The sequence below is a fragment of the Perognathus longimembris genome, chromosome 4 (genome assembly GCF_023159225.1).
Source record: "Perognathus longimembris pacificus isolate PPM17 chromosome 4, ASM2315922v1, whole genome shotgun sequence".
Taxonomy (NCBI): Eukaryota; Metazoa; Chordata; class Mammalia; order Rodentia; family Heteromyidae; genus Perognathus; species Perognathus longimembris.
The window spans coordinates 49,944,172-49,966,302 of NC_063164.1; the positions used below are offsets into that span (position 1 = coordinate 49,944,172).

At 35.6% G+C, this 22,131-nt stretch overlaps 1 protein-coding gene and 1 long non-coding RNA gene across 2 annotated transcripts in view; both read left to right on the forward strand.

Moving 5' to 3' along the window:
- Ola1 (Obg like ATPase 1) overlaps positions 1–22,131 on the forward strand; it is a 116,647-nt gene that overhangs the window by 84,472 nt on the left and 10,044 nt on the right. The gene's annotated exons all lie outside the window — the stretch shown is intronic.
- LOC125350547 lies at positions 727–21,807 on the forward strand. The gene is made up of 3 exons (XR_007210764.1): positions 727–741; positions 9,077–9,082; positions 21,637–21,807. It is a non-coding gene; the product is annotated as an uncharacterized LOC125350547 (long non-coding RNA).

Below are 22,131 nucleotides of genomic sequence, written 5' to 3' on the forward strand. Positions count from 1 at the left end.
CTCCACTTAATACCAGTGCTGATTTAGCTTTCTTGTGCTGAACCAAAAGACAGTAATTTACTGTATATGTGGAGTTCCTGCTATGTGACAGATACTCTGAGCTTAGAAATGGCTGTGATATTAATACAGAATAAAGTGATAGCTGCTTGCTAGTGTTTCATGCCTGTAATCTTAGCTATTCAAGAGGCTGAGATCTGAGGATCAGTTTGAAGCCAGCACAGGCAGAGAAAACTCGGTGACTTTTCTCCAATTAACCCCTACCCCCAACACACACACACACATACACACACAGAGCTGGAAGTGGATCTGTGCCTCTAGTGGTAGAGCACTAGCCTTGAGCAAAAAATGCTCAGGGACAGAGCCTAGACCCTGAGTTTAAGCCCCAGGACTGGTGCCTTGAGCCCCCCCAAAATGGTGCCAGTTTTACAGATGAGGCAAAATATGCCCAGTTCTTCTGGTTAATGAAAAATAGTGATAAAAATAGATCCCCTTGACTTGAATGTTTGTGCCTGTTCCATACATAGTAACCCATAGTCAACTGGTAGTACATGGTATATATTCATGAATCTCTAGAACTCTAATAACTGTGTTTTTTGTAGCTTAAAACTGCTGCAGTTTTTGCCTTGTGTTTTATTTATTTATTTTTTTGTGCCAGTCCTGTGGCTTGAACTTGAGGCCTGGGCTTGTCCCTGAGCATTTTTTTGCTCAGGTGCCCAGCTAGTCTTTTAAGTTTCTTTAAGTGTATAATACCATATTTTTAAGAATTGACAGCAATATATTTTAGCATCAATTTTAAGCATATAATGTGTATACAAATCTGGGTGGTAAAAATACAGTAACTGTAATTGAAAACTAAGAATTTTATCAAAATAGTTGGTATTCCCAGAGAATAAACATAGTTATAATCATAGATTAGATTTTATTAATATCATAAGAGTTGACTGTTTGAACAGCCTACTATGTAGTTTCTTCAAAAAAAATTACTTCACTGACAAGATCTGGGAGTTGATGTGTAAATGAACAGGGAACAAGAGAATACCATGAAATACATCAGATGATTTGTTCTAAAGTTGGACTAATAATAGTCATCACATTAGTTTACACTTAGATTTCCAGGAACCTTATCAAGGTAGGTATCTTTATCGCCCACATTTTGAGGAGTGAAAGCAAATATAGAGAGATTGAAGAAGTCGGCCAAAATCAGCGGCCAGTTAGCAGTGCCAAGATTTCATCTGCAGAGTTCATGTTCTTCATTGGTGTGCTATTGTATCTTGGCATCCAGCTACTGGTGATACTGGAAAGGTAAGTAAAGGCCTGAGAAATATGTCCTGCACTAGAATTCCAACTGAAGGTAATACAGAATTTCTATATTAAGATTTAAAAAGTTTATATTTTTATATAGAATATATATTGATCCTTCTTAAAATAATTACTATCTTCAACCATTTGTTTTGTGCCTTTCCTTTCTCCTTTCCTCCCTCCCTCCCTCTCTCCCTCCCTCTCTCCCTCCCTCTCTCTCTCTCTCTCTCTCTCTCTCTCTCTCTCTCTCTCTTCCTCTTTCTCTTTCTCTTTCTCTCTCTCTCTCCTTTGCTTTCTGTGCTAGTCCTGGGACTTCAACTCAGAGCCTGGGCACACTGTTCCTGGCTTCTTTTTGCTCAAAACTAGCATTCTACCACTTGAGCCACAGCACCACTTCTGGCCTTTTCTCTATATATTATGCTGAGGAATCGAACCCAGGGCTTAATGTTTGTGAGGCAAGCACTCTACCTACCAATAGATCATATTCCCAGCCCCCCACTTCCCAGTTTTTGATGGTTAGTTGGAGATAAGAAGAATCTCACTGGTGTTGAACTGCTGTCCTCAGATCTCAGCTTCCTGAGTAGCTAAGATTGTTGGTGCAAGCCACGGGCACCTGATGTGTGTGTGTGTTTATTCTATGCTGAGGATCAAAACCTAGGGGCTTAAGCATGTTAGGCCAGTCCTTTACTACTGAACTACAACCCCAGCCCATGTATGTGTTTTAATCTTGTGCTAATTTATTCTATTTCTTCCATTTTTAGCAATGGATTTGTTTTTGCTAACTACTCTAGAAGTAGGGATAAGGAGAAAGAGAAGTAGTAAAGAAGGGAGAGAGGAAGAAAGAGGGACTTTTCTTAAAGGACTATGAAAATTAAATATAACAATTTGTGTATTTAATGAAATTATTCTATGACAGAATAGGTCTTTTGGAGTACAATTTTTATGTAACTCATAACTATGAGAAAAACATGTATATAAGCACAGTTCAATAGTTGATTAGTGGGGCTGGGGATATAGCCTAGTGGCAAGAGTGCCTGCCTCGGATACACGAGGCCCTAGGTTCGATTCCCCAGCACCACATATACAGAAAACGGCCAGAAGCGGTGCTGTGGCTCAAGTGGCAGAGTGCTAGCCTTGAGCGGGAAGAAGCCAGGGACGGTGCTCGGGCCCTGAGTCCAAGGCCCAGGACTGGCCAAAAAAAAAAAAATAGTTGATTAGTGTCTGGCACTTGTAATCACAAAAAAATTATGTAACAAATTATAAGTACATAATAAATTAACTGAGTCCTTGCTTGTATACAATAGTGCACCTGTGTCTTACTTTTTTGTGAATGCTAAGGACTTTTTTTAAAAATAAAAATATACTTTATTGCTGAGAAAAATAAATTAAAAAGCAAGTTTCATTAATGGAATGAAGAACATTGCTAAAAAATCTTGCTTGACATTTTTTCTTTTTTTTTCCAATTTTTATTATCAAACTGTTGTACAGAGAGGATACAGTTTCATACGTTAGGCATTGGATACATTTCTTCTACTGTTTGTTACCTTGTCCCTCATACCCCCCTCCCCCATCCCCCTTACCCTCCCCCCCCCCAGGTGTTCAGTTCACTTACACCAAACAGTTTTGCAAGTATTGCTTTTGTAGTTTTTTGTCTTTTTTTACCCCGTGTCTCTCAATTTTGGTATTCCCTTTCAATTTCCTAGTTCCAATACCAGTATACATGGTTTCCAATATACTCAGATAAGATTACAGAGATAGTGTAGGTACAACCACAGGAAGGTGATACAAGAACATCAATGCTAAGGACTTTTAAATGGACCCACAGCCCTTAGAAAACCTTGATGTGTTTCTTTTTTCATTAATCAAGACTTGTCTCTGTACTTTTATAATGCTATCTGAATGTGCTTACTTGTTAAGTCAGCAGTTACCTTGCAGTAGTATACAACTAAAAACAAAACAAAACTTAATACATTAAATGATTAATAACTATAAGTTCTAATATGTTTAACTTATAAAGCCACTGGTTTATATGGTTCTTAGTTGTAGACTGAAAAAGAACTATCTTTGATTATTTAAAAAGTAGGTTTTTTTTCCAATTTTTATTGTAAGAAATTTTATAGAATAATTTATATAACATACTTTTTGCTTCATTGCACTTACTGTACCCCAGGTCAAATTTAAATAGAGACAGAACAATGAGAACAAGAGAGAATAAGGAGATGGCAACCATTTGTGTTTTTTTGGAGGGGGTGGGGTTGTTTTGGGTTTTTACAGACATAAGATCTAGTCTGAATCAAAAGCTTCTCAATATTACCAGACTACATCATTAAAAGCCATATCTGATTAAAGTTTTTCAAGTAAGTATGATTAAATAATTATGTTTCTATAATTATACTTCATGATTATGGTATGTGATGAGACATTATTTTAAATCTATTATTAAGTAAAATATGTAGGTTAGCCAAATATACGTACTTTAATATGACCTGCTGTTTTGTAGACTTATAGCTTCAAGACCACCAGATTACACTGGGGAGTTCTGTCAGCTTTATAATCTTAGGAAACTGAAACAAAAGGAAAAGCCTATTAACCATTATTAGCCATATGCAAGACAAGTATGTGTGTGTGCCTTAGTGAGTGTGCCTGCTTTCTTAACAACAAGTCATTTATGGATTTTTTTCCATGAAATACTTGGTAATTATGCATTTTCTGTTTTATAGTTTATTGTAGTGCCCTATTGACATCAAGGGTTACTTATTGTTGTATTAGTAGTTCCCGACAAGTAGAAATTATTTGATATTCTAAGCCATTTCTGACAGAAGATATAAAGTTTTGACAAACATGTATGGCACAGCAAGTGTCCAATTCTAAAGAGCAAAATAAATGCAAACCACCATTATGGTGAACACAAACAGCCTGAAAGCAAGTTATCAGTAAGCAAATAATTGTTGAACTGTTATGAATGGAATAGGATGTTGAAATAGGGCATGATTGGCTGATGTTACATATGTCCTTGATTACCTTCCTTGTGCTTTTATCCTAATAAGTGACATTCTTTGTATTCCCTTGGATGGCTAGACAGTCTGACACTGAAGAAGAATAAATATTGCATGTGGTACACATTAAGCTGTCATCCAAGACAGCATTTATAAAAAGTAACTGGAGAAATTCATAAGAAATTCTGCAGTGCTACAGTTTCCTGGCTCCAGTCATAATTGTCAAAGTTCTTGACACATTCAGGTCTTCAGAAATTATTTAGATTTACAGTGGTTGGATGTAGGAATAATTATTGTGGATTTGTGTTATCATATTGCCTTAGGATGTTCATGTTAGTTACCAAAATGTTATATCTTATGATAATTTTTATTTTAAGGCATGTCTCTACACTGATAATAGTGACATCTCTTCTCTCTTACAGCCTTTCATGAAATGATTGTAGATAATTCATGTATTTAAAAAGAACAGTTCTTAAATCCTTATCTTTAATATGTTTGAAAATATTGCTTGCTTGTGTTTAATGCTAGCAAACAACTCTAAAAATAAGCATTTTTATTTTTCTTCTCTAGCAACATTGGAAAGCTTTCAAACAATCTAAATGAATACCATTTCAAAACTATTTTTTAAAGCCTAGCTAAATCACTACTTGATGTTTCATTTTAAAGTATCATATGCTTTTATTCACATATTTTTGTTATTTTAATATAGTTCTTTGAGGCAGGGCAGTATTTTATTTGTACCAGTCACTGTTTTCTCTTAAAATTTCCTTTCGTATGAAGGTAGATAGGTAGATACTTTGAAAAAATAAAATATTACTCTAGAATAACCATACCTGTGTAAAAAGACAAATTAGGAATGTAGATTCAGAGAGCATTCTGTAAGCTCCCCGTCTGTCACTAATACAGTTCTTTTCATCCTGTCTCCATGGCCTATAATATCCAAAGGATGCCAAAAGAAAAAAAAAACTTTTAACAACTATATTTCTGTAATCTGACACAATTATTCAAAGACATTTAAAATTAAGTAATTAGCATTTCCATTCTGTAATCTAATCAGTAATATAACATTCTATCAGCTGATTAGTAGGAAAATGTGATTGAGTATCAGACTGATTTAAGATCCAACACAAATATGAAAATAACACAACTTGTTAAGTTTTAAATTTTGAGACTCAGAGAGATAAGAGGTGAGTTGGGCTTTCTGTAACAACTGCATTTTATGATAATTTTTAAAATTTATAATATTAATCTGAGGAAATTTTTTTAGGATATCTTCTCTACTTTGAAGTCTAAACCATCTATTTGGATTGAGGAAACTTTTCTCCAAGTATAACACTTCTCGAATGTTACCTATAGCTTTTAACTCTCTAGGCCACTACAGAGCACAAAATATTTGCCCAACTGGTAAATTGAACTTTAAGTCCCACTGTGGGAAATTGCTTTGCTGTGCGCCAAACAGCAGTTATCTTAGTAATTGTACCTGAATTCTTTGTGGCTAATAGAGCATCGACGTCCATTTTACAAGCAGAAAATTATTTGCCTTAACTATTTTTAATTACAAAGCACCCAAATAAAATGTAAACTAGCAAACTATAGTAAGATATTAAACTGCATTGGTTTTAATTGTTAGTTCAGAAATATCAAATTCCCTTTTGCCTTTTAGGGTAAAACTGTACATATCCAACATTTCACATTCTAAACTGGAGCTCTCAACAAGGAGCTTATCAGAGCAAATTGTCAAGTCCATCCCCTTCCTCACTCAAAACCTAATGACCCTTTATCTTCATGGTTTAGATTGCTGGACACAGATGTGAGAAAATACAAGTAATCTACAGGTAACTACAGTAGCTGCACTGATGTTCTCAGAGAACTGACTGCTGAGAAGATAAAGAGCTTCCCACAGAGTCTGTGACTTTCCGGCAGCAAAGCACATCATGAGCTCATACATGAAGTTTTATTTGCTGAAGATTCACAATAAGATGCATTAGAACATTCAGCAGGGACTCTTTTTAGAAGAGCATAGAAATTCTGGAGGGTTATTAGTTGATGCACCAGTGCATAGCATCACTCTTAAAATAAAAAAGTTCAACAGGACTAATTTTTTTTCTATAGACAAGAAGGATTATTGCCACAATGCAGCAATAAGATTGACTTCTTTTCTTGATGCTTATGTAATCTACTGCAGACTCATCACTTTCTCCTTTCAAAAGGCTGAGCTTCTGGCTGGAAAAGTGGTTTGGTTATAATTTTTCATAGGAAAGCAGAAGAGCAATTTCTCAAACTTCAGTACTAAATTGCATTTCAAAGGACTTGTTTATAGCCAGGTGCTCTGCTTTTGTTAGCTGCTTAGATTGTGATCAGTGAGGTAAACTCATTTATCTATTTGCATGCAATCGAGTAATTTACTATGAAAGGGATGATGGTTTTTGGATAAAGGTACTGCACCTGTAGTTTAAGTTTTATAATGGTTAGTTTTTCTATTATGTGCAGTGATCATAGTTTTATTTTCTCTTAGAAAGCTACAACAATGCAAAATGCATTTACTTAATCTTTTTTTTTAAATGAGATGTTTTGTTTGTAGTCAATGAATTTGGTTTTAGATTTACTAGATTGGATAAATCAATATGAATTAGACTGCCTGAACTTCAGGTGTGTTTCTTTTCAAAAATCGTTTGCTTGGCATATTTTTCTAAAAGCCAATTAATTTTGTTTCTGTAAAAACTGTAACTACTAGGTTAGGGATGGTCATATTACTTTCATATGTCAAAATGAATTACAGTACTCTTTTAAAATTACCATTTTAGCAGTTGAAAGATAATTTTCACCAACCAGTATTGGTTAAGCAGTTGACAGCAAACAGAAAGAGGCAGTGAGGTATTTGATTTATTCTTGCAGTTTTATTTGTTATATGCTCAGCTTAATTGTTCTTTTATGGAACATTTGAAATGCTCTGAAAGTTAGAGAAGATACTGGCTGATGAGGTCCTTTTGGCTAGATTCCTACTCATTTTTGCTTTAAGAATATTATAATATTTTACAGCTAAAAATATTTTCTTGCAGATGGAATGGCAAAGTTACCCCATACAGGGGGCCTGAAGCATTAATTTAATATTAAACTTCAAGCATAGGATAACCAGTGAGCAAAGTAAATTTCTTATCAGAAAACAGAAAAGACAGATAAGACTGATAGTAGTTGGTGTTATTTTTTTGAAGTTTTTTTTAATCTGAAGATTTTTAGTTTCTCCTGATATTTGAAATATTCATAGTGCATGGCATATTATTAATCTAAAAACAAAACATTGAAGAATTGTTTGTGGCAGTATTATGCATTAATTCTGTTTTTAGTTTGCCGTGAGATCTAAAGAAAAAACTATACTTGTTTCTATTTAGCAGCAAATAGGAAACACAGTACTCTAAATTCTACAAAGTACATTTTCTTACCCTCTTCATGTTTAAAAAGAAAGAAACCAGAGGAGCATGTGCAGTATAGATTGTTTTGCATTTTTGTTTTTACATCAGCAGATTAAATATAATGAAACCCATCTGCAAGTTGTAAAAACTACCCATTGGTTTTTGTCAAGGACTGCATGTAGTATTTTTTCTATCCTTTTTCTTCCATGGTTTTAAAATTTTTCAACAAGATATACATAAAATTAAAAACCTTGTCTGTTATAAAGTTTTGTTTGAGCTTTTTAAACTGAGTGATTAGCAGAAATAATGACCCTGTCAGCCTTAATCACATTAAAATGTGGTTAACATCATTTAATTTTTTCCACTTAATATGCAAAAATTTCCAGTAGATTTGCAGTGAAGGCCATTGAAATTCCATTAGAACAAGAATAAAAATTTCAGGCATCATTTATTCAGAGAAGGAATAAAGGTCTCGATTGAGAACTGCTGATTCCTTCTATTAGAGAAACTATGAATCATTACATTGAACTGTACTTACATTTTGATAAACTTGTATCTGGCTTTTCAAATGGCTGAAAATCATGTTTTCTCATGTTTCATGAGGAGAGAAATAAAATAGAATTGTCTAGTATTTCTTAAATATCTGAAAGATTACTGAACAGTTCATTTTATGTTGCTTCAGTATATTTACATTTTAAGTAGAAAATTGCTTATACTCTACAAACAAGAAAATGAAAGAATTATTTTAACATGGAAAAAATTTCATAGTCAACCCACAAAATATACAGGTCATATTTTAATAGTTATGCTGGTATCTGTCAAGAATTGAGATAGAGTTAAGAACCAAATCACCCTTCCTCTTTTCCAGAGTTCATAGCTTAGGGTTTACCAAGCTTCAAATAATATGTTATCCTGCATTGGCTATGTATGAACACAACTGAAGAACATTCTACTGTTTCTAGAATCACCCTTTCTTGGTCATTTTTGAAATTTCATTGTAGTTTGTTTGTAAATAAAATCAAGAAAAGCATGATTTTATTTTAAGCCATGCCTTACTATTTTTACTTAGTTTGGCATGTTTGCATTTGCCAATATCTTGTTAAATTTACATAATGTAGACTGTTTCTCCCTCATTTAAAAAATGTTTTTAGTACATATACCTGATAAGTGGAAATGCTTTTCTGGAACCATTCCTCTCCCTTGGGTAATTAGGTAATTATACAGGAGTTTCGGGGTTTGTTTGTTTCTGAACCATTTGGACCTATTATATAATTATACTGTGTGTACTTTGTAGTAAAAATGTCATTGGAAAATTCATCAGGGAGAGTAGTCCATGCATATACTCACATGTATAAATTTCTCCATGGCTAGCTCCTTGTGTTTCCTTAAAAAGCAAGTTGTCTAGAGTAATCCCCAAATCCCTTTTGTTCTGTAGCAAAGCATCATGTTTTATTTGGAACCCCTACAAAAGGTATATTATCTTGCTTATTTGTCTCTTTTCTATCTCCTGAGAATTTAATTCTACAAGAATAAAGACCATGACATGTTTGTTTTTTATCTCCAGGGTTTGGTACTAGACTCAGTAAATATTGGTGACTGATTGACTCATAGGGTGGATGAAATTATTAAAGTTATCCCTTTGTTTCAACACTTTCAGTCTTTACTAATAAAATAGCTAGATGATTTGAAGTCAGCCTATTTTAGTTAGATAGACCTATGCTTTACTGCACTTGTGAGAGGATTTTTCATGCTAGGGGATAAGCACAAAAAATTTTATAGTGAGTCAGATAGTAAATGCTTTTATCTTTGAGGACCACATAATCTCAAATATAGCTGCTCAAATTTGCAATTGCAAAGCTAAAGATATCAGATATTACATAAACAGACATCCCATTGTTCTAATAAATTTTCAATTATGAACATTGAAATTTGGGTGGAAATCATAAATATACTGTCACAAAATACTTTTCTTAGGAAATCATTTAAAATATAAAGAGCATTTTTGGCTTGCAAGCCATACAAAAATACATGCAATGATTTACTAAACTCATTATACTTAGCCATAAATAGTCTTTCTGTTGTGCATGGAATTACAAATCCCCATTCAGCTACTGAAATAGTTCTCCTGCTTATCTGTTTGCCTTCCTTAATAGTTGTTTCCCAACAGCACATAGCTTCATGTTATTTCCCCAGTCTTTTTAGAACAACTCATTTTGACCCTTGCCTTTTTCATTACAGCTCACTTTTCTCCTTCCTTGAAAGTACTACATTTAGGTTGACTCTCTATATTTGCAGATTCTGCATCCATGGATTGAACCAACTGCAGACCAAAATATTTAAAAATAAAAAAGAAAGAAAGAAAAGAAGAGAAAGCTAGCTTTTCTTTGTTTTCTGCCTGCTATAATTCTTTACTGAGGAATAGTAATTGAGTGAATATTTTTTCATTTGTCCCCTGCACAGCTCTTACCTGTGTGCTACTGGTTCTCAAACTTCATCATATATCAGAATCATGGAGGATGTACTAAAATATGGTGTGCTAGGCCACACCTCCAGTTTTTTATTGTGGATCTGGTATGAGCCCTGAGAATTGTTATGGCTGATAAGTGCTGAAGTGACACTTACCCTGATAGTACATAGATTCTACTTGGAGAAGCACTACTCTGCTAATGATTAGTAACCCCACAGCCTTAGTTTCTCTTTGCCTTTTTCAAATACATTTTTCACTTTTCTTCTTTAATTTTTGGAAGTACTAGGGTTTGAACTCCGGGCCTTACTCTTAATAAGGTACTCTATCACTTGGTCTGTGTCTCAGTACAGGAAAAGGTTCAAGGCCAGTTCAGACTAAAAGTTAGCAAGACCCCATCTCAACCAACCAGCTGGGTATGATGGGTCATATCTATTATTCTTATTAAGGAATGAAATGCTATGGAACAATGCTATGATACAACAATTCCAGCTTTCAGTATTTAGTCAAAAGAAGTAAGAACATGTTTTCATGTTACAGATGCTTTTATTATACAAAAATATAAACAGCAGTCTTTTTTATGATAGACCCAACTAGAAACAACATACTCCTCAGAAGGTGAATGGTAAATAAATTTTGATATCTTTGTGCTATGGAAATCATACAAATCAACAGTAAAATAACCACAGAAATGTTATCTGTATCCCTGAGGCATTTCTTTAACCCCCTTCTTAGAAGCTGCAGGAATATCACTCAACAATGCCTTCTAATGAGTGGCCCAATTTGCCATTTATCTATACATGAGAGAAATCAACCTTAGGAGGAAGAAAAATGCCTTTGGTTAGTGCTTAGACATGTCTTCTCAGATATAACTGATTAATAGATCACAGGTAAATACAATAACAAACTTGTTATCCTGAACACGGAGGTTCAAAATAAATAAGCCATTCTTCACTTCAGAAAATAATAGCACATCTTGACCACTTTCTTACCTTGAATCAGATATCATGCTAAACATTTTGTTTTCTTTTCCTTTAGTCTTCACAACAACCTTGTGAAACAATTACTATTTATTATTATCTCCATTATGGGTGAGAAACTTGAGGCTTTCGAAGAATCTTTGAAACGTTCTCTGTCTGGCTTCAGTGTTCTGTAAGCATACTCTAAACTGCCTTCTGTCAAACTATAGGAGTCTATGAATTACAGAATTCCTCCAATTAGAATAAATTCTTTACGTATTTTATTTATAGAAATTCAGTTGCATATAATATCTTTTTAGTAAAGCAGTGGTCTCTGGCTTATTATTGATTGCTGAAACAAATCCTAAACTTTAGTTCAATTAAAAATTACAGTGGAACTGGGGATGTAGCTAAGTGGCAGAATGTTTGCCTAACATGCACAAGACCCTGGGTTCAATACCTAGTACCGCCAATATACATATTTGATAGATAGGATTCTACTCCAACATATTTCTAAGTTATTTCTTTTCTTGTGTTAAAAGATTCCAGTAGGCTAAAGCATTTTATTTAAGATTATACATATTAAATTATAGTCGATATTCTCATAAAGACAGTAAGTTGTCCTCTTTCAGAAGCAGTTAGCTGAATGTTTTTATCACAGGCTATACACCATTGGTAAAGGAGAAAGTGTTTTTTCAGGATATTTCATTTCTCATTTAACATAGGTCAGTACTTTTTTTTTTTTTTTAAGCTGCTACTGAGATTTAAACACAGGGCCATTTACTTACTCAGCCTTCTTGCTTCTGGTTCTTTTTACCACTTGAGCCTCATCTCCAACCCAGCTTTTTCCTGGCTGTTTTGAATATGGAGTCTTGAGGACTTTTCTATCCTAGCAGGCTTCCTTTAGAAATTTGGCTATCCTTCAGATCTCGGCCTCCTGAGCCCTTGTAAGCCATTACTAGCCACAACAACAAATCAGTCATATACTCAACCAAAACAAACAACCCAGTTAAAAGTGGCCAAAGGACTTGAGTATACATTTTCTAAATAAATACAAATGGCCAACAAGCATATGAAAAGATGATCAACATCACTAATCAGATATATGTCTATGAAAACCACAATTAATATATCATCTCATACCCATTAGGGCATGAAAAAAGAAACTTAGCAAATAAGTACTGGCCAGCAAGTGCTGGCCAAGAATTGAAGAAATTGGAACCTTTATGTTTTGCTAGTAGGAAAGTAAAATGATTTATCCACACTAGAAAACAGCTTGGTATTTCCTAAAAACATTAAATATAGAGTTACTTTATGACTCAGCAATCCTACTTCCCAAGGAATTGAAAGCAGACCCTCAAAGAATTAGTTCCCTGGCATATTCATTGCTGCATTGTTCATTATAGCTAAAAGGTAGAAGCAGGTCAAATGTCCATCAGCTGACAAGTGATGCAGTACAATTTGGCTTTGGAAAAGAAGGCAGTCTTGTCATTTTTGCCCTAACATGGCTAAACCTCGAGGGCATGCTAAGGGAAATAAACCAGACACAAAAACACAAGTACCTTATGATTTGAATTACATGAGTTATCCAAAATAGCCAAACTCAGAAAATAGTATAGAGGGTGCTATGGTCAGGAGAAGAGGAGGTTTTGTTGAATGGGGATAGAATTTCAGATTTACAAGTTGAAATGTTCTGGAGGCTTGTTGCCCAACAATGTGGGTACAGCTAATACTGAACTATATACTGGTAATATACAGGCATTACGATGGTAATTTTATGATTTTTTTTTAGATATATGTGTTTATTTCTGGACTCTTCTGTTGTTGTGTATATCCAGCCAGATGCCACTACACGGTCTTCAAAACTTTAATTACACAGCAAGTTTTACATGAGGGATGGACCATACTTGTAACTTTATTCTTCAAGATTATTGTGGCTTTTCTAGGTCCTTGTTTTTTCATATAACTTCATATAACTTCTGAAAAAATGTGGCAGTTGGAACTTTGATAGAGGGAATATACCATCTTATCAGTACTGAATTTTTCTTTCCCTAACTTGGGTGTCTCCATTTACTCAGCACTTTCATTTTCAATCTGTGTGCAAGTCCAACACTTAAAGATTTTTCTATCTCAGTTTAGTTTTTATCATTTACATTCCCTTCATCAAATATGGCCAATTGCATCGAAGTTTTCATCATCTTTATGGTACTGTGTCTTTGGCATGATTACCACCAGAGCCAAAACCATGCTGTCTTGTGTGGCATACTCTTCTTCCCAGTTGTTTCTCCCCTTTCCTCTCTAGTCACTGGTACCCTACCATCTTTGAACTTTCTCCATCTTTACAAATTGTCTGAGTCTGGCAGTCTAGTCTCTGATATCATCTATATTTCTAAAAAGTGATACCTGTGATAATCAAGATTTATGGCTCTCCCAATAGATTTATATTTTGACAGTATATTGTCTTAGCCTAGTATTGTCTGTATTGGACAACATTGAGAAAAGATGGTTTAATCTGGGCTCAGCACTGGAAATAATTTCATTTTGTAGATAGGATTATAACATAATTAGGAAATTTTCCCGCAGCTAACAGTTTTATAGCCTCAAGATACAAATGGGCTTTATACATCATGACACCTGTAATTACAGAATATTTCTATGGGTAACATTTAAGACTAGAATATCAAATTACAAAGAATAGATACAGATTCAAAACTAATAACTGTTAGCCATCAGAGGACAATATGTTATAAGAATTAAATGCATATTCCCACTTACTAGAGACCATAAATTTAGGCCTTTGTAAAGCACTGGATTCTCAGTTGGTCCACAAACCTGTGTGTTTGAGAAATACTGCTCTTAAAGTTTTGGGGGAAAAAAATGCGGCGGGGAATGTGGCTTAGCAGTAGAGTGCTTGCCTAGCATGCATGAAGCCCTGAGTTTGATTCCTCAGCACCACATATACAGGGGAAAAAAAAAGCCAGAAATGGCACTGTGGCTCAAGTGGTAGAGTACTATCCTTGAGCAAAAAGAAGCCAGGAACAGTGCTTAGGCCCTGAGTTCAAGCCCCGACACTGGCAAAAAAAAAAAAAAAAAGTTTAAAAAAATGTGCCTGTTTGAAGCCACCTAGTCATGAAGGAGATTCAAAGGCCCACAAGTCAGAGAGCATCTAAAAGTTGAGCTAGACACCAGTTGTTCACACCTATATTCCTACCTAGTCAAGATCCTAGCTTATCTAAGTATCGAGGTTTGAAACCAGGCTGGCAGGAAAGTTTGTCAAACTCCTATCTCCTGTTAACCAAAAACTCAGTTGTGGAACTATGTTGGCTTAAGTGGTAGAGCACTAGCCTTGAACACAAAAGCTCAGGGAAAGCACACAGGCTCTGAGTTCAAGCCTGGGAACCAGCACACAAAAAAGTTGCAGATTAGCATTTGATCTATTCAGTGAACCCTGAGGTAGTTAGTAGTTTGATGATTCAGACTTCAACTGTAGTATATATAACAGATATAATTTGGCCATAAATATAAATATAACTTGGAATAAAAGTACCATGGCTTTCTGTTGTTAGCCTTAAAGCAACCAATTACACCCACCACACCAGTATCTTTACTTTACCATTGTAGGTGAGGGAGGAAAAAAGTATACCTCCAATGCCAGGATCATATCTGTAATTCTAGCTACTCAGAAGGCTAAAATCTGAGAGTTGTAGTTCAAAGCAAGTCCCCAGGACCTGAGTTCAAGCCCCAGAACCAGCACAAAAGCACACAAACAAGTGAACAAAAATCTTATATACAGAAGTCCAAGATAGAACTACAAAACAGTTCTGATTACAATGAATGAGTGGAGAGCTCAAGACTTCATTGCTTCTTTCTCCATTTCTCTCCCTACCACTTCTCCTAGCACCTAATTTCCTAAGGAAATCCTTAGGAAACTCAGAATAGCTTGAAATCTAACCAACCTTGTCTTTTGTAGACAAGTAAATTAAAGCCAAGACATGTCACATAATCATCTAGAGTCACTCAACTCGTTACAGGATGGGTATCCCTTATTGAAACTGCTTCTGACTAAAAGTTTTCAAATTTTGGAGTTTTTCAAATTTTGGAATGTATGTATAAACTTGGCCAGTGGATAGCGTTAGTTCAAAGTCTGAGGTTGTTCAAATATTTATACATTAGTCTTTAGTGAAAGTTGGGCTACATTATGGGGAAAATGAATCAAGCATCCACAGTGGACTACTGAGCTCTGTGCCTCTTGAGCATGTGCGTGTTTTCCTCATTCTCATTCTCCTTGGAACCCTATGCCTATAGATACTAAAGTCTCCTGTAATTCCAATACTCTAGAGACAATGGCAGGAGTATCAAACCTCAAGATTACTCTTAGTTACATAGTGAGACCTTGTCACGCAGGGGCGGGGGGGGATTGAGAGATTGAACAAGAAAATAGCCAGTTTATAAAGTAGAATGGAATGTGTTGATGACATGTTCATTTAAAGTTAAACTAATTGAGCAACTTCAGTCACATAGTTAGATAAGGGCAATTCTCCAAAGAGTATATAGTATAGGATACTTTTAATTACAAAGGACAATCCTAATACATACCAAGTTCCAGGATAGTTTGTTTTCTAGGCTTAGTTCATAGCTTCTATGATAGTATAAAAAAATTTTTTTTCCATCTTTTCCCACTTTCATTTTTCTTGATCATAAAATGGCTACTCGACTTCTAGCAGCAAGATCCAAATGATGGTCCAGCAGAGATCCTCTCCTCTGTAAGAGTGCAAGTAGTTTCACTTCTGTTTGCCCACTATGTCAGCTAGAATGTAAAGACTACAAGTGGCTAAAATGAATTAGGACTCAATCCTCATATTTCCTTTCCATCTGTTTATTCACTACAAACTACTCCATTTTTTGAGAATGAAGCCTTTTGCTAAAAATAGAAACTTTCCACACAGTTGTTAGGTACCCCTCACATATAGATTGATTGTGCATGCATCATTTCTAAGCAGACTGAGGCACTAATAAATCCTAGAGTTATGGTAAGTTTCAAATGTTTACACATATTCCATCTTTTCACATTTTAAGGTTTGCTTCTTGTCATAACACCTATCGATTTTGTGATAGGCTGCCAGTTATTGGTAGAGTCAGAAAGTTTGTTGATCCTCAAAACAGAAATTCTGAAGTTATATTTATCTGCTGCACATCTGTTTCTCTACAATTTATTTCCTTTCATAAAAACATACTTTCTGGTGACTAAAATGAATGGGACTTTTCAGACAAGTAGTTCAATGTGTCTTCATGGGAACTATTTGTAGCAATATTTCTTTCACTTCACATGAATTCAGATTTTATGAAATCTGTGCAGGAATCACTTCTTATATTTTGAATCTAGAACCCAATGTTAATTTACTACCGGTGCTTTTTTCGCAGGTATTCAGATTTAGTTGAATACAAGAGACACAACTGGGTGTGGTAGTACACATACACACTTGCAGTTCTAGCACTTGGAAACTGGAACTTCATGGTATATGTATAGAATTCCAAGCCAGCTTGGGCTCTATGATAAGGCCTCGTCTCAAAAAGATGTATAAGTGATGATTTCTTATTTTCTTGGAATTGGTTTCAATAAATAATAATAATTTCTTTCAAAGTAAGAAAATGTTGACCCTAGTACTGCTGCAAAATGAGATAATTATTTTTTTCTGTAGCTGAAACTTACTTGACATTTCATGGGATTCAGGCAAAACATTTGCCTTAGACTTCTTGAAACTGTGGTAATTTTTTCCTTTTCTGGTGAGGATTAAACAAGATGTTTCTATTATTCTCATTCTTCTATGGCAGTGGACTAAGCAGTCGACATCTGTCTGCTTAGTTACCAGTTGGTTTGCATCAGCATCTCTGACCTTTCATGCTTTTGGTTCCTTAAATTCAGTGCTTCTGAAAATGTAACATGCATATGGATTACCCAGGGATCTTGTTAAAATGCAGATTCTGATCTGGGGGTGAGGCTCTAGATTGCAAATTCCTAACAAGCACTCAGGTGCTGTGATCACACTAAGAAGCAAAATAGTCATTGTTATTATACAGCCTCATTAAGTCAGGCAAGAAAACTAGAACTTGAAGTCTCTTACAGATGAGGCTGTCTTTTAGAAGAGCAGTTAAATTTCAAGACCTAGTCGAATTAGAATTTTTTTTTGTTTTTCTTCTCTCATCCATTTCCCTCCCCCCACTTCCTCGCTCCCCACATCCCCTCCCCCCATTGTTCCATCCAAAGAATATCGACAAATATGATGTGCTTTAATATTCAAGCAAAAAATTGTGAGCTGGGTGCTAGTGGCTCATGCATATAATCCCTGGCCACTCCAGAAACTGAAATCTGAGGATCCAGCCTAGGCAAGCAAATCAGAAAGACTCTTACCTCCAGTTAACCACAAAACCAGAAATAGAAGTATGGCTCAAGTGCTATTGCACCAGACCTGAGTGAAAAAGCTAAGGGAAAGCGCCCTGTCCCTGCGTTCAAGCCCTACCTAGTATTGGCACCAAAACAAAACAAAACAAAATCTGAGGTGTTGGCAATTTTGAATTTTCTAGGGCTATTTTTTTACTTTGAAAGAATATTATTGATGACATATATTTCAGCCTGTGTGCTATTTGTGGTTCATTGCAGGATGGGCATGGAGGGGCCTACTTGTGTCCCAGTTATTCCCAAGGCAGAGGCAGAAGGATTACAAGTTTGAAGTCAGCTAAAGTAAAGTTAGCAATGAAACCTATCTTAAAAAAGTAAAATAGGAGTTCATTTTGCTTAGCATCATTGTATGTGATCAAATATGTACATAGCTATTGAGCTATTATAATCATCTGTTAGGACTATCCTAGGCATATACTAATTATTACCAATGAGGGAAACCATAGAGTCTGTGTTTCTTTGGATCTGGCTCACTTCACTTAGTACGATTTTTTGATGCTAAGCAAAATGAACTCCCAAGTTATGGAAATAAGTGGTTTGTCATTGTTGTTGTTATTTTCAACATACTATGAAATTATGCCTTTTTCTTTTGTTTTTCTTCCCTATGGTTTTACCCCTAATGTCACTGATTTGGTTTCCTGGGTGTTGTATATGTTTATCAGAACTAGGGAAGTAAAGGGGAACATCCAAATGGTAAGACAAAGGGTTAAAAGCGAACCAATGCAACAGCAATACTTAACAAGGCAATATGCTGTAAACCAACTGTACAACTCAGAGATGGGGAGGAAGCTAGGGAGGGGGGAAGGTAGGAGAAAAATAAGGGAGAAGGTAGCAAGTTTGATAAAAAATTACTCACTGCCTTATGTATGAAACTGTAACTCTGTATATCACTTTGACAATAAAAAATAATTTAAAAAAAAGCAAAATGGGAAATACAAAAAGAGATGTGGTTGCAGTACAAGTAGTAGAGTGCTTATTAGCTAGCGTACACAATGCCCTGAATTCAATCTTCAATATTGCTGAAAAATAAAAAATAAATACTTTTAAGGCAAGTCCCAATTTTATTGGTTGTCATTTGTAAAATAACTGGATTAATTAAATGTTTTATAATGTTTAAGGGGAAATCATAACTTCTGTTAGCCTCACCTTTTAATTTCTTCTAGGAAAGTATAAATTAGGTTTAATTTGCAGTAGTGATGTTTGGAAAGTGAAAAAGGGTACCATCTTGACTTGAAGTCATTCTTGGGGACTCTGAATAATGGCAGTGGAAATGAGAATAAACCTGCAAAGAAGGGGAGTAGAAGGGACCTCAGTGTGTATCAGTGCCCTTGGATTAATGACATATCTGTACTATGGACAAAATGAGAGGAGCTAGCTTGTAAAGACCAGGTCCTTAATAACAGTGACTGCTGCTAAGTAATGGAATTTACCAGCCTTAGACCTTCCTTCTGTAAGGTGCATCATTTTCTGAATATTGACCTTAATACCAGTTATATTCAGTCAGAAATTACCTCTGATTTGTGTGTGTGTGTGTGTGTATGTGTGTGTGTGTGTGTGTGTGTGTGTGTGTGTGTGTGTGTGTAAATGAATTCTGGGGCTTGAACTTAAAGCTGGGCATTGTCCCTGAGCTTTTTTGCTCAAGGCTAGCGCACTCTGCCACTTGAACTACAGCTCTACTTCTGGCTTTCTTTTTGGGGGGAGGTAGAGGGGACATTTAACCGGAGATAAGAATCTCAAGGACTTTCCTGCCTACCTTGGTTGGCTTTAAACCATGTTCCTCTGATCTCAACCTCCTAAGTAGCTAGTATTACAGGTGTGGCCCCTGGTGCATGCTACCTCTGATTTAAAAAGTAAAGACAACATAAGTTCATACAAAAAACCTACATGAAGTATGTATAAGGGGCAAATAATACCCTTTGTAACATTTGAAAGATTTTAAGTACACTTCACTACAGAGTGGAATAAGCAAATTTGAGAAAGTTCTAATATTTAGTAAAGGTACCATAATTGGTGATATAAGTTGGCCTTTAATGCTGAACTGATGCATCTTTAAGGAATTTTTAGGAAATATCAGAATTATATTTGAATTGCTGAGGGTAGTTGAAAGCTAGAAGGGCATGAGGTGTAGAAAAGAAGACATAAGGGCTAAAGGCATGGCTCACTGGATCACCTGTCTGGCAAGTGCAAGGTCCTTATTTCAAACCTCATTACTGTCCAAAAAAAGAAAAAGCCAAAATGACAACTGAAAAAGAAAAAAAAAAGAGAAGAAGGAGGAGGAGAGGGAAGAAAAGAGAAGGGAAGCAGAAGAGGAGGAAGGAGAAGAAAGGGAAAGGAGGGAAGGAAACATTAAAGTTCTTATTAAAGTATGCTAGAGAAAACTATTTCAAGTTGCAAGAATTTGGTTTCTGTGAAAAGGATCGAATAACTCTGTTGAGATTGTTCTGTTCCCTTTTTAAAAGTAAGTATTGTTTTGTGTAACCTGTCTCAATTTGAATGTGTGTGTGAATGTAATATGTCTGTATACTCTGTGTTTGAGTCAAAGTTGTAAAATCTGTTCTGTTGGTGATGATCAAAGTTGAGAAGCTATTATATTAGAGCACTATAAAATGAGAGTTTAACTCCAGTATGGAGAGCTTTCAGTTAACATGGCAGATTGAGCCAGGAAGCTCCCTTCTCGTTTCTAATATAAGTAACAGATAAAATAAGAATGACATTGCCAGGCATGGTAGTGCATGCTTATAACCTATCACTCAAGAACCTAAGACAGGAAGATGGTAAATTACAGGCCACTCGGCTACATAGTGAGGCCCTGTCTAAAAGGGTGTTAGGGGTATTGATCATGTTGTAGTTGTTTAGGATAGAACATACAATAGGGCTTGAAAACAGAATTGGGAAATGCAGTGAAATGAAGAATAAAACTGACAGTGCAGCACCTTACAGAAAAATAGGGCAATTTGTAATTTAGAAACTATAGCATCTGTGTGGGAATAACAGCCAAGGTACAGGTCCAAGGCTCACTCTGTACTAGAACTCATTCATAAAATCTAGAAGAAGCTGACCTTTCCAGGACCAGTACTAGAAAGATACTTTCACCTCTTTTAGACAAGGAGAAAATTGGGGTAAGTACCAAAAAAAGACTAGACTTAAACTAGTAACTGACCCAGAACCTTGCACCTCCATGTCTTTTTTCTGAAGGAGACAAAACTACACCACAGCTGCATCTCAACCCTGGGACCAGTAGGCTCCTGAGTAACATAACTACTCCTGTCAAAATGACATCCCCTATGCACTTGAGCATGTACACACACACACACACTCACTCACTGATGTTCTGGGACGTCATTAGCAGAGGAAAAATAAGAAGACAGAGGTAGTTACACACAAGCAACTTCCATTGTCACTCATGAGACAAGAAATTTAAATGTGGCTTTAGCTTCTTATCAAGAAACTAGATGTAAAAAGCAGCCAGAAACTTTTAAATCGTATTGAAAAGGACAAGAAATTCATTAAATAAGAGTAAAATATTACCCCCAAAGAACATGTAGATTTCAAAAGAAACAAATAGAATGTTTAGTATTGGGGTTGTAGCTCAGTGGTAGAGTATTTGCATGAGGCCCCGGATTCTGTCCCCAGCACCACAATTAAAAAAAAAAAAAGTGTATCTAGGAAAAGAAATAAAAACCTCAGAAACCAACTCAAGGAAAATCAGATTTTATTATCTAGAATTTCGGCTGGGAATATGGCCTAGTGGTAAAGTGCTCGCCTTGTATACATGAAGCCCTGGGTTCAATTCCTCAGCACAACATATATAGAAAAAAGCCGGAAGTGGAGCTGTGGCTCAAGAGGTAGATTGCTAGCTAGCCTTGAGCACAAAAGCCAGGGACAGTGCTCAGGCCCTGAGTCCACGCCCCAGGACTGGCAACAAAAACAAAAACAACAACAAAAGAATTGCATGTTATTATCTAGAATTTCATTACTGCCTAAAAATGTCAGATTATAAGATAAAAAGTAAAATTTGGACACATTTTTGTACTAAAGATCATATTCACAGAGTCTAATAGATCATAACCTACCAATAAATCTCTTTAAGTATCCTTAGCTGGGATATATAATCCATGCTACCCAGGAGGCTAAGATCTGAAGATCATGGTTCTAAACCAGCCCAAGCAGAAAAGTCTATGAGACTCTCATCCCAAATTAACCACCAAAGAGCCAGAACTGGAGCTGTCACTTAAGACACAGAGCTAGCCTTGATCAAAAAAGCTCAAGGACCCAGACCCTGAGTTCAAGCCTCAAGACTGGCACAAAAACAACAACAACAAAACAAAACAAAAAACTAGTATCCATGCTTTGTCCAAATAGTCACATAGAAGAAAATACAAATGATAGCACTTCTCCTATTTGCCACTCATAGACAGGAAAATCAGACACAGCTTTAGCTCCTTATCAAGAAGAATGGATCCCATTGCAGTGATCTGTCCGTATAAATTTGCAAAATGAGTGCTTGGAAAAGTCTTTACAGTAACTCTCTTCAGAGTCTGCTATC